At 38.1% G+C, this 13508-nt stretch overlaps 1 protein-coding gene and 1 long non-coding RNA gene across 21 annotated transcripts in view; one reads left to right on the forward strand and one right to left on the reverse strand.

Annotated features, from left to right (window-relative positions):
* The window catches only part of RAD51B (RAD51 paralog B), an 851179-nt gene that overhangs the window by 279317 nt on the left and 558354 nt on the right, over positions 1–13508 (forward strand). The window lies entirely within an intron of this gene.
* The window catches only part of LOC144330331 (uncharacterized), a 43392-nt gene continuing 35580 nt past the window's right edge, over positions 5697–13508 (reverse strand). Inside the window, exon 3 of the long non-coding RNA XR_013396397.1 lies at positions 5697–5828. This is a non-coding gene — a long non-coding RNA (uncharacterized LOC144330331). The remainder of the gene's footprint in view (positions 5829–13508) is intronic.

Genomic DNA, 13508 nt, shown 5'->3' on the forward strand with positions numbered 1-13508 from the left:
TTTTTTTTGAGACAGAGTCTTGCTGTCTCCTCCAGGGCTGCTGGAGTACAGTGGCATGATCATGGCTTACTGCAGCCTCAACCTTTCAGGCTCACGTGATCCTTCTACCTCAGCCTCCTGAGTAACTGGGATCACAGGCGTGTACCACCACATCTGACTAATTTTCTTCTTGATTTTTAGTAGAGTCAGGATCTCACTATGTTGCCCAAGCTGGTCTTGAATTCCTGGGCTCAAGCAGTCCTCCCACCTTGGCCTCCCAAAGTGTTGAGATCGCAGGCATGAGCTACTACGCCTGGACAGGAACTTAGTCTTTTAAAAAGTTAGATGATATTGGCCGGGCATGGTGGCTCACGTCTGTAATCGCAGCACTTTGGGAGGCCGAGACAGGTGGATCACTTGAGGTCAGGAGTTCGAGAGCAGTCTGGCCAACGTGGTGAAACCCCATCTCTACTAAAAATACAAAAATTAGCTGGGCGTGGTGGCACACGCCTGTAGTCCCAGCTACTCGGGAGTTTGAGGTGGGAGAATTGCTTCAACCTGGGAGGCAGAGGTTGCAGTGAGCTGAGGTGGCGCCATTGCACTCCAGCCTGGGCAACAGAGCGAGACTCCACCTCAAAAAAAAACAAAAAAACAAACAAACAAACAAACAAAAAAAACAAGCAAATAAGAAAACTGTTGGTTGCATTTCAAAAATCTAATTGAAAAGACTTTGTGCACAAGCAACTGCATGGAATTTCATTTATCCATCTTGGATAAAAACCCTTGTTGGTCCTGCTATGATTTGACTCTGTGTTTCTTCAGGCTTTAAGTATTCCAAAATGATGCATTAGCTCTGTGGACTCTCTGTGCGTCAGAGACCTATGATGTGCTATTTAAATCATCTGGCAAATGGATATGTGGGGGAATGGAACTCTTCCCCCATTTTTTAAAAAATTAAATTTTGTAATGGTGGCACACTGTATAATAAGCACATATGAAGATTGGAGCTATCATTTTGGAAATGTCCTTAAATGGAAGAAGGAAAGGGTAGACTCATAGTACCATCCAACACTGTGGGTTCAGCCTATTTTCCATTCCTACCACAGAGCTGCTGAGTGACTCTGAGTAAGCAGTTTCATCCAATTTTACTGTAAGCCTTTGTATTCCTAATAGAGGTGCAATGGTATTGGTACCTGTCTTGAATTCAGAGAGTGGCAGATTCAGAAGACTTTGGGTGATTTCAAACTTCTAGCAGCCATACACACACAAAAATCTATACAATATAGTGTGTTTTTGTACTTAGATATTTCATGTGGTGGCTCTATTTTTTGAAGCCATAGAATAATTCTTTGTTAAGTAAAACAGCGAACTAGCTCCTTGATGTCACTGAGTTTGTGAATTATTTTTGTTCATTTTTGATTAATACATAGGCCTCACAAGCCATTAAGGAGAAAAAAGATAGGTTTTCTTACTCTTATTATAATGATGAGATATATACAGTTGAAAGAAATTATGTAAGGCCGGGTGTGGTGGCTCACACCTGTAATCTCAGTACTTTGGGAGGCTGAGGTGGGCGGATCATGAGGCCAGGAGTTTGAGACCAACCTGGCCAACATGGTGAAACCCCATCTCTACTAAAAATACAAAAATTAGTTGGGCATGGTAGCAGGCACCTGTAATCCCGTTACTTGGGAGGCTGAGGCAGGAGAATCACTTGAACCTGGGAGGTGGAGGTTGCAGTGAGCCAAGATTGTGCCATTGCACTCCAGTCTGGGTGACAGAGCAAGACTCTGACTGGAAAAAAAAAAAAAAAAAAAGATTATATAGTTTTCTCAAGTTCTCATGACAAACAGGTGACAAAGTGAAATTCTCCTGCATAATGTCACATTAGATGAGAAGTGTATCCTTATTTAAAATGTTACATCAGGGAGTCATATGCTTTATGGTGCACTCATGCCAGCAGTAACATTATTGAGATCCATATGAGACACACAGCAAAGTGGTTTTAAAATTACATAGGGCTGTAGCATTCATTTACACAACATTCAAAACAAAACACTTACTGAATCAAGCAAGTGGAAATGCAGAATCTAAGGGGGTGAAAAAGAATTGTCTTGTGTTTACTTCTTTTTAATTCTCTCATTATCTTTAGTTGATATTCTTCTCAGATGCCAGATACCCGTCATTGTTGCCAGATGACTGGGCTCTGCTGGCTCATCAAGGGGCTGTGGCAGTGCTTGTTTCCATGAGAGCTGGAAGAAAAACTGCAATGGAAAAGCACATGCAGTCGTTCCTAAGTAACTGGCTGTGTAATTCTCAGTGCCCTATGTTCATCTGAATGTGAACTTAATCTGATATTGCTTAGAACTGGGGCTTCATCAATGCAAATGACTGTGCTTGCAAGCTGAACTTTAATATTTGTGAGCAGTGGCAGAGCACTTTGGTTAATGTGTACATATCCAGGTTTGTAGAAAAAAAAATCTGTGCAATTTGACTGTGGTCAGTTTAGTTGCCAGGAGAATTGGATATTCCTGGGAAAAGGAAAAAAGTGTCTCACTTCTGGAGTCATTGTAACCATGTAGGTATTTAAGAGATTTTTTAAAAGATAAATCCCTTTTTGGATTATTAGTCAGTTGATCTTAAATATCATGTAATCTGCCATGAAAATTGATGGAAGGCTCTGTTTTTAGAACTGTAGCTCCACTGAAACTCATTCTCATGGTGTCATTTAGAAAGCACCAACGTCCCATAGGATCACATGAAAACAGAGTCTATAAAGGAGTTATCAGAATGATACCTAAGAAGTTGAAGCAAGTCATCCCATACCTGATCTTCATAATGACTATCAACATTTATGTTAGATGGGCACTCTTCTTTAATCCTGGTGTTTTCCCATGATTTCTCTAGTGCTAGATCTGATATGAATAACTTGGTTGCAATAATTATAATATAAGGGAGATTGAATTATACACATCTTTGTTTTTTGTTCTATAGCCATGCTTTTTTTTTATGCTAATAATTTTTTACTATAGTAACAACAAAAATCATTCCTTTATCAGCTTTTAGATACTCATATTCATACTTAGCACTTTCCTTAGTTTATGTAGCCTTGTTTCCTGAACATGTTTGCTGCCTTGATTCTATTGTTGTGCATGCTGTTGTTCTGGGGGAGCCATTTAGGTTTTGTGTATGCCAAAAAAAAGTCTCATACTCAGCAGTTAAAAAATTACTTTCCTTCTTTATGGATTATTTTATATTCAAGTCTTCTAGTCCTAAGTCGTTGTCAGCAACGATTGGAAGCAGCAGTCAGAAGTGTTCTACTCCTTTGAATAACTGCATAAAACCATAGCCCCTCACTAAAGAAAATGGGTATTAATGTGTGACACATTGATAAGTATGAGATTGCTGCTGAGCTGAAGAAGAGGCTGTACCATGACTTTCTTGACGGCAGAGGTGCTTTTTACTTCTTTAACGCTAAAACTGCAGCATTTGTTCCATACCAGAAGTGAGCAGCTTGTTTTCCAATCAAAATGGATTCTTCTGCAATTCGACCTTTTTTGGAAATTAGGTACACTTTCCAACATATATGTTTTGAGGCCCTTGAGTATTTGAAACATTTCCTAGTCTACTTTCCCAGACTTAAAAGATATCATGTGTGAAATACATGGAATGAGAATCTCAAGGTGTTTGGGTGGATTCTTTCTACAGAGAATATATTTGCTTATTGCAGTTTCTCAATAAAGACTTTAAAGTAGCTAAGGGAAAATCTAAAAGCACCTCTTCAGAACTGAAATAATTTATGTCCGTTGGTATAAATAGAACCTTCCACAGTATAAGCTAATGAGCTACCTCAGATACCACCTCCTTTGTGAAGCCTTCTCCAGTGCCCTTAAAAGAAAGTAGTCATCCTCTGTTCTGCTTTTCCAAAGCACTTTGACCCTCTGTAAAAGGGCTTATCTCATATATGTGCTCCAAATTATATTTTTTCATCTCTCTCCCTATTTACCATGGAGATCAGGATGGAGACTTTGTCTTATTTATTTTTGTATTTCCCAAACTACTCCACCCAGACCATTGAATGTAGCTATAGATCAGGCAGCCACCCCAACCCACCTGGTTTCCTCCTGAGTGGTCTGTTCACTCCCTGTGCTCTGCTAGGATTATGTGCTCTTAAAAGCACTATTCACATACCGTTTCAATGATTTGTTTATATAGCTGTCTCTTCTATTAGACTGCAAATTCCACGGGGATAGGACTAAGTCCTCCATCTGTATTAGCCCAGGGCCTAGCATAGTGCTGCAACACAGAGTACTCATTAATTTGTATTGAATGAATGTTGGATTTATCCAGTGAATGGTGGCCTTGAGTATATGAATGGGAAATATAGGGGCTCATTTTCCAAAGTTACTACTGTGTAGTAATAAGTCATAAATAACAATTGTACATTGTAACACACACACACACACGCACAATAATGCTTTTTGTCCCTGGAGAACCACAAGTAACAATGAAGTATTCTGCTTTATTAGTTGATATCATCATGATAGGAAGGTATGTTGCTTATTCACTCTTACTTTAAAACCCAGAGATGGTATTCTGTCATTTCTTAGAAGATTAAGTAGAATTGATCTGTTATCAGATAGAATTAAATTTTAGAGTTTTCATTGTATCTCATGATGGAATTGCCTGTTAGTCTGTGTGCCCCAGGAATGTAAGTTCCCTGTGAGTAGGCGCTATACCTTTTATGCCCAGGTTCCTAGCAGAGGGCCTGGAGAGCATGGTAGATGATCAACGAATATCTATTGAATGGAATATAAAAATGAATGTATGATACAATTAGAAAAACCCATAAAAATTCGTTAACTTTAAAGTGAAAATTCTTTTTACCGCCTGGGAAGAATTACTGGGACTAAATGGCTTTTAAGAGAAATGTAGAAACCTTCTACACATGGTGGTATTTAGAAGCTAGAATATGGGTTTGGTTTTGATTGTTCCAAGTTCTTCCTTTGGAAGATCAAACTTCATTCCTTTAGAAGCTTAATCCTTTTTGTGTCTCTATCTTTAGCTTAGATTCTCACCCAGAGAAATAGACCTTCAGAAAAGTTAATGTGAAGAGAAATCAATTAGATCACAAGAGTAAAGTTTCTTTGCAATCAAATTATCTGTAATTTTCAGGTCAAACCTGACAGAGTGTAGGTTTCATTAAAAAGGGGCTTATAGTCCAGGCACAGTGGCTCACTCCTATAATCCCAGCCCTTTGGGGGACCGAGGTGGATGGATCACTTGAGGTCAGGAGTTCGAGACTAGCCTGGCCAACATGGTGAAACCCCATCTCTACCAAAAAATACAAAAAATAGCTGGGCATGGTGTTACACGCCTGTAGCCCCAGCTACTTGGCAGGCTGAGGTGGGAGAACCACTTGAACCTGGGAGGCAGAGGTTGCAGTGAGCCAAAATCATGCTGCTGCACTTCAGCCTAGGTGACAGAGGGAGACCCTATCTCAAAAAAACCTTATAGATGGGGGGGCTTACAGGTACTGCTCTGTATCTCTGTTCTCAAATGAAATGAACTTGGTAACAAATACACAGCTCTTACTAAGTTAGCATTCATAATTTTAATTTAAATTCTCAAGCTAGTTTTGGTAGCTCTCTATTTTAAAAGAGTTAATATGTAGTTTTTCATTGAAATTTTTCTTTACTTCGAAAGGTAATTTCCTAGAGATGAGAAGGTATCTAGGCTTTTCCTCTTCTTAGGAGACACAAACTAAGCCAGTTGCTGTATCATTTACTACTTTGTATCTTGCTCTTTTTTGTCATCAAGGGCACTGGTCTTGCTTCTGGAAGAATGCACTGTGAATGAGAAAGCCACAGAAGGATTTAGCTGTAGGAGATGCTTTACTTAGAGGCTTTTATTTTACAGATGAGGAAATCGGCTCTGAGATGTTAACTTACTTGTTTAAGGTTACACAGCAAGGCCATAGTAGAGCCTATACTAGAACCTAGGTCTCTTGGCTGCTTGTTCAAGCCTCTTTCTACTATACCTATGAGTTTTCCTTATATACTGAGGTAGGATGCTCACTTCCAGGCAAACACTGATTGCTGAAACTGAGAACTTTATGAGTTTATAGAGTTTGGGGTGACAACACAGCTAAAACTTAAAGACTTACATATGTCACATTATTCTTTAACTAGAGAATAATGTAGTTTAACATCAATTTGGTAGTTTAACTACAACTACTACATTGTAGCTAGTGTCTGGTTCAATGTAGATACCACAGGGGAACAGCAATGAGGTGCCTGTCACTTAAAGGGGGAAATTAGGTTTCTCCCTAGAGTTAAACTAGAAATCGATAAGCACAGGATCACAGTGGAAATTTACACAATTTTCTTCAATACTATGATCTTGAAAGAATAAAAGACTTGACTGCAAAACTAAATAGCAGATACTAGTCAGAAAAGATGTTGGTCATCTATAGAAGCATGGACAAGATCAAATCACAAGGTAAAGGTTGCCTGTGCCTACAAACAGAGTGTACTTCAGTGGTTCTCAAACTTAGTATATACTTTAGAATTAACTGGAGGCCTTGTTAAAGTACTGATTGCTAGGCCCTATCCCCAGATTCTTATGGCCCAAGAATTTGCATTTCTAACAAGTTCCTAGATGATAGTGATGCTGGTTGGGGAATAACATTTTGAGAATCATTGGTCTATAGGTGTGTTAGTTTTCTATTGCAGTGTAACCACAAACTTAGCAGCTTAAAACAACATCCATTTATTAGCTCGCATTTCTGTAGATAGAAATCCAGGACAGTATGGCTGAGTTTTCTATTCAGGCTGAAATGAAATCAAGGTGTTGGTTGGCAGTGTTCTTATCTGGAGCTCATGGTCCTCTTCCAAGATCATTCCTGTTATTGGCAGGTTTCATTCCTTTGCAGCTATAGAACTGAAGTCTTGTTTTCTTGGTATCAGCCAGAGACTGCTCTCAACTCCTAGAGGTTGTTCTCTGGTCTATAGAGGGTGCCTTCAGAAGAGAAAATACGCTAGTGTGGCTGACTCAGGTGTTCCTGGTCTATGTAGCAATTGATTTTCTCTGAGGAGATTAATATATCAACGTTCTGATTATATACATCAGCCTCTGTGAATCTGTTTAATGTGGGTCTCCTCTTGCTGTATTTATAAGATTGGGTTTTCAAACTGATTAGCTCAGATTTAGATCCTGGAATGAAGATAAATTCACCAAGATGAAAACCAATGTTGGGGAACGGAGTGGGCAGCCAGCCCTCCCTTTTAGGAATCATCTCTCTATTGCTTTACAACTGTATTTGTTCTTCAAACTTCTCATTGTATAGCATATCTTGGATTAAAGCCATGGTTAAAATTTAAATGGAAAAGATCTCAGAAATTCAAACAAAATATCTAATAATTTTTCTTTAGCCAATCTCCTCTAACTCTTTTTTTGTAGAAATTGATTCTTTTGCTGAAGCCTTGAGATCTCTGAGCATTATAAACTTTCTGAACTAAAGTAAGAATCCTGAAAATAAAATTTTAAAGGTGAAATGGGAATTCCTTCCTATGGGAATTCCTGTAAACATCAGACAAAAGTGCTTGGCAGTCACAAATTGTTGAGAGTTGTCAAGTCAGCCTCCATAATCTACTGGTTCTTAAGGCCTGATCTATATGGCAGATGTTATGGCTGATTTTGTGTGTGTGTATGTGTGTGTGTTTGTGTGTGTGTGTGTCTTCTATTTAGTAAATTTTGTTTTTTCATCTCTTAGGAAAAGTCTGGCTCTATTCATTTGAGTATCAGTGGCTCAGAGGTTCTTTTATACAAATGTATTTAGCTAATTACTTTATGTGACTCAAATATCCAAATTTAGAATTATTAAATTCCTTTAGAGAAGAGTGATAAACAGGATTGTTATTATTTTATTCCCTTGTCACATTGTTGGAGAATAAAACTCAATCTGTATTCCTAAAGTCAGTGACAACCATATCATTACATTGGTAAACTTTTGTAGACTTAACTGAAACTACATCAAGCCTAAAAGGCTGCAATGTCACTTAGAATTTTAAAAGTAAACTGTATACTATATGGCTGAAAATATTTAATTTTATAGAAGTTAATATAAAATGACTTAAGATTTTAGTTGTCTATAAACTCAAAATTTGCCTCAGTGTCATGTTCTCATGATGTGGGCTTTGGAGCTGCATTAACAGAAGTACGTGTTGAGATCAAAGATGGATGTATTTGCCAGGCACGGTGTCTCACGCCTGTAATCCCTACACTTTGGGAGGCCAAGGTGGGCGGATCACCTGAGGTCAGGAGTTCAAGACCAGCCTGACCAACATGGTGAAACCCTGCCTCCACTAAAAATACAAAAATTAGCCAAGCGTGGTGTCATGCGTCTATAATCCCAGCCACTTGGGAGGCTGAGGCAGGAAAATCGCTTGAACCCAGTGAGCGGAGGTTGCAGTGAGCCGAGATCGCACCACTTTACTTCAGCCTGGGTGACAAAGCGAAACTCTGTTTTAAAACAAAAGAAGAGTGGCATATTCTTCCTATCTCTCTCTGTTCTGATCCGACCTGACTGCCATGTGTTCACAAAGAGTTTTGATAAATGTTGAGGGAACCAATCAGATTATAGATTGGAAATCAAGTCACCTGAAGTACAGTTCAATAAGCTGAGATTACTTAGCTCAAAAAAGAGAAAACTTTTGGGATATGTTTAAGATAGACTTGTTTAATTATATAAACTAACTAGTTAATGGCATTTCTTATTGGAAAGATATTAAAGAGTTTACAGAGTCAAAGAGAAGGAGGAAGAATCAGGCTCAGAAAGGACAGGGAAAGAACAGCTTAAGAGGGCTCAGTAAACCTGGCAGTCACATTCTTCTGGCTTCCCTGCCAAAGTTATGACACTCCAGCAACTTTCAGTGTTTTTGTTAAGATTCAAAGCTAGGGGATCTGGCTTGGGTCATATGTTCACTCTTTGGCTAAAGAATGGCAGGGAATCTTGACTTATAATCCTACTAGACTGCATTCAGTGGGGTAGAGGTAATTTCCCTCAAAGAATGGGGGTACTGTTATCAAAATAGTAAGGAAATATGTGCCGTACAGACAAAAAGGTAACAAATGTCCACAAAGGTTTTGTGATCATAATCTTTGAATATTGGAAAGAGGAGGATGAGCCTTGGTAAGGATGTAGGGCAATGGTTGGAATATCCATGGAGGCTTATGTGTTTCAACATCAGGAAGAACATTCTAACAATTAGAGCTCTTAACAGGCTGTATTGTGAGTTATGGACTTCTTATTCATAGTAGGATGTTCTTTTCATTGCATGTGGTAGAAACGTGACTTGAACTAGCTTGGTAAAAAGAGGAAATTAGTGGAAAAATATTAGGAATGTCTCATGTGAACAAAGAAAAGATTGAACAGCCAAACTGTGGAGAGGGCAGACATCCCACTGGGCCCCAGAAACAACTAGAACCAGAGACTCAAATGCAGCTTTCCTTGTTTCTCTTTCTTTCATCTCTGCTTCTCTCAGAGTATTAGCTCATTTTTCCTCTGCAGACTCTCTTATGCACATTATGTGAAACCTGATTGCTAAGCATGCCTGGGTTATACATCTCCCAACAATGAAGAGAAACTCTCTCTAGCACATTTAGTGAGAAAAACCTTGGAAAAATTCTTTGGTCCAGGTTGGGCCAAGTGCCCAATTCTGAGCAAATCAAACAAGGCCGAGGGGCAGGACCCATAGTTTGGCTCCACTGCCTTCTCTGGACTGATCTCAGGATGGAAAAAATTGGCTCTTAGGAGAACCATAATTGAGAAGAGCAGTTCACAGAAAAAAGAGGGATGCTTTTTCCAGAAAAGAATATGGTGGGCAGGCAATATAGTAACTGCATGTATTCAAAAGGTTAGCTCAATCAGAAATATTAGAGAAATGAATCTTATGTTGGTGGGAATTTGAACTGGAAGAACTTGAAGTTCTTTCCAACTCAGAGATGATGTGATTCTAGCTGTTTTCCAGGTAAGGCAGGCACATATTGGTTTATATTTGGAATTTTCTTTTTCTGTGTATTTCAACTCAAGGATTACTCTGTTTGGAAACTGAGGAATATTTATTCAGCTATTTTTGAATTTGAGGATAGAGGAAAATGTTTTATTTTCTAAAAATGAATGTCTGGTAGAAGAGAAGTCATGTATGCTTTTTATAAAATGGAACCTGTGGATTTAAAGTCACGTTACCTTCAAAGACAGTACTCTTACCAAATGATTTTTTTTTTTTTTGAGACAAAGTCTCACTCTGTCGCCCAGGCTGAAGTGCAGTGACGTGATTTCAGGTCACTGCAACCTCTGCTTCCCGAGTTCAAGTGATTCTCCTGCCTCAGCCTCCTGAGTAGCTGGGACTACAGGCACACACCACCATGCCCAGCTAATTTTTATATGTTTTTAGTAGAGACGGAGTTTCACCATATTTGGCCAGGCTGGTCTTGAACTCCTGACCTCGTGATCCTCCCGCCTCAGCCTCCCAAAGTGCTGGGATTACAGGCGTGAGCCACCATGCCTGGCCAAATCTGAATGATTTTTTTAAAGATTATTTTGGCTTGTTAAAAAAACATTATTTTTTGAACTAATTATATATTCATAGCAAGATACAAAGAAATGTACAGTGAGATCATATATATCCTTCACCCAGTCTTCCCCAGTGTTGACATATTTCATGGCTCAAGTACAGTATCAAAACCAGGAAACCAATATGGGTACAACCCATAAAACTTATTTCACCAGTAATGCATGCATTCATTTGTGTGTGTCATAATGCGTAGCTTTGAATAACCACTAGCATCCATCAAAATGCCTCACTGTATTATCAGAAGCATCTCGTGCCACATCCTGCTAGCCACACCCACCGCATCTTATATTCCCTAACCACTGGTAACCATGAATCCATTCTCCATCTCCGTAATCATATTATTTCACAAATATTATATAAATGATTATACAGTATGTAGCCTTTTGTGATTGGCTTTTTCCACTTTTCTTATGGTTCATCCAAGTTGTTACATGCATATAGAATTCATTTATTTTTATTGCTGAGTAGTATTTTGTTGTGTGGATGTACCATAATTTCTTTATTCACCCTTTTAAGGATATTTGGATAGTTTTCAGCATGGGACTATTATGACTAAAGCTGCTACAAACCTTCATGTACAAATTTCTACGAGAAAAGTTTTCATTTCTCTGAGATGTGTATCAAAGGGTACAATCCTGGGTTGTATAGTAAATCTACTTTTAGTTTTAAAAGGAACTATCAGACTGTTTTCCAGAATGGCAATTCCATTTTACATTTCCACCAGCAGTGTGTGAGTGATCCAAAATCATTTAGTGTTATCATTAATTTTTAAATGCCATTTTTGATAGGTGATAATAATATTGTGATTTTAATTTACATTTTTCTAATGACTAATTGACATTAAACATATTTTCATATGCTTACTTCCCATCTGTATATCCTGCTTGAGTGAAAGGATGTCTGTGTATATTTTTTGCTAATTTTCTAATTGGATTATTTGATTTTTTAATGTTGAATTTTGGTAATGCTCTTCGTATTTTAGATACAAGTTCTTTGTTTGATATATGGTTTACAAATATTTTCTCCCATTCTGTAAACTGCCTTTTTATCCTGTTAACAGGGTTTTTGCAGAGCAAAAGTTTTACATTTTGATGAAGATGATTTTATGTTATTTTTATGATTAATATTTTAAGGAATGAAGCATACATTCTGCATACTTTTTATTGATCTTAAGAATTTTAAATTGCCAAATTACCTGCTCTACCTTCTTTTTCAGCTCAGATGTGTTACCAGTGCAGATGCAGTTAAATTTTAGGATGAGTAAAACCATTCAGTACATAGTGTTTAAGTGCAGTGGAATGTCTGTGTGTTTTACTCTATTCTACTACCTTTTCCCTGGTGTTTTAATTAATGTAGCAAAGGAAAATCTCACTTTCTGAGGTAGTTTCATTTTGAGTTTCAGCAAGATTTAATTACAGACTGGAAAGAGGACATGTGATTCTACTTGTACAATGGATTATTGTAAATAAACACTTCATATTACTAATATTTTCCTTTTTACACAATCCCAACTGTATTAGATGGCGCAGCAACATCCCATGTTGCTTTGTTTATTTAAATTTAGCCTTTAGCTTTTCCTTTTGGCAGTCCATTTGTTCATTCCAGAAATACTGCACACCTACTAGCTTTGTCAAGATTGTGCTGGGTTCAGGGTTATAATGGGGACTAGTACACACATAGACATAGGTTCTGCCCTCATGGAGCTTACAATTTGATTCTCATTTCTTATTATGATAAGCTTGTGTTGCCTGTCAGTATTTCATGGATTTGATTGAATATCCTTACTTCCTTACAGAATCTTCCTCATTCATCCAAAATGCAGTGTGTGCAAATCTTAGTGAATGCTTTCAGTGCTTTGGGAGTGGTTACATTCCAATAAGATTAAAAGCAAGCCAAGCAAGTAATACTTACAAGCATGCACAGGAGGATATGGGATGAGGAGAGAAATCCTCATACTTAGTTAATTTCTTGCCAAGTAGGGAAATTTTCAGTAGAGCCTTAAGTTACCTCAGGGCTGGTTGAAGATTCTAAATATGAGATTCCAAAGCCCACCATTCACCATACTCTATAAAAAGAAACTCAGCCATTTGAACAAGTTAGCTAATCGAATGCCCTCTTCATAGTTCATATTTTTAAAAATCTTGGTCCTCTTATATTATTTATAGAAAATGTGACTCTATGTTAGTTTTAAGGTATAAATGAGACACTTTTCCTATCTGTAAACTACCTGATCTATTTGTAGTCTGGCTTAAAATGTGACTTGCCCAAACATGGAAAAACTTCCAAAACAGGATCTAGACTGTGTAATTTAAAAATCAAAATGAGTTAAGAATCAAACGTCTGAATTGAAAATTTAATTTTTAGTTAAATTATTTGCTATCCAGTGGTCTTTAATATTTTGTTTTGCTGTGAGCAGGGTCACATATGACAAATTAAAGGTGGACCAGGCCAGGCGTGGTGGCTCACACCTGTAAACCCAGCACATTGGGAGGCTGAGGCGGGCGGGCAGATCATGAGGTCAAGAGATCGAGACCATCCTGTCCAACATGGTGAAACCCCATCTCTACTAAAAATACAAAAATTGGCTGGGCATGGTGGCACACACCTGTAGTCCCAGCTACTCGGGAGGCTGAGGCAGGAGAATCGCTTGAACCTGGGAGGCAGAGGTTGCAGTGAGCTGAGATCACACCACTGCACTCTAGCCTGGCAACAGAGTGAGACTCTGTCTCAAAAAAAAAAAAAAAGTAGACCAGCCATACTTTTAAAAGTTTATTGTAACAAACACATACTGCTTATTCCATGCTGGTGTGTTTTATGTTCTTTGCAAATGTTAACTAATTAAATCCTGACAGTAAACCTATATAAGATAGATATTATTAACCTCATTTTACA

This window comes from Macaca mulatta, chromosome 7 (assembly GCF_049350105.2).
Source record: "Macaca mulatta isolate MMU2019108-1 chromosome 7, T2T-MMU8v2.0, whole genome shotgun sequence".
NCBI classification, from domain to species: Eukaryota; Metazoa; Chordata; class Mammalia; order Primates; family Cercopithecidae; genus Macaca; species Macaca mulatta.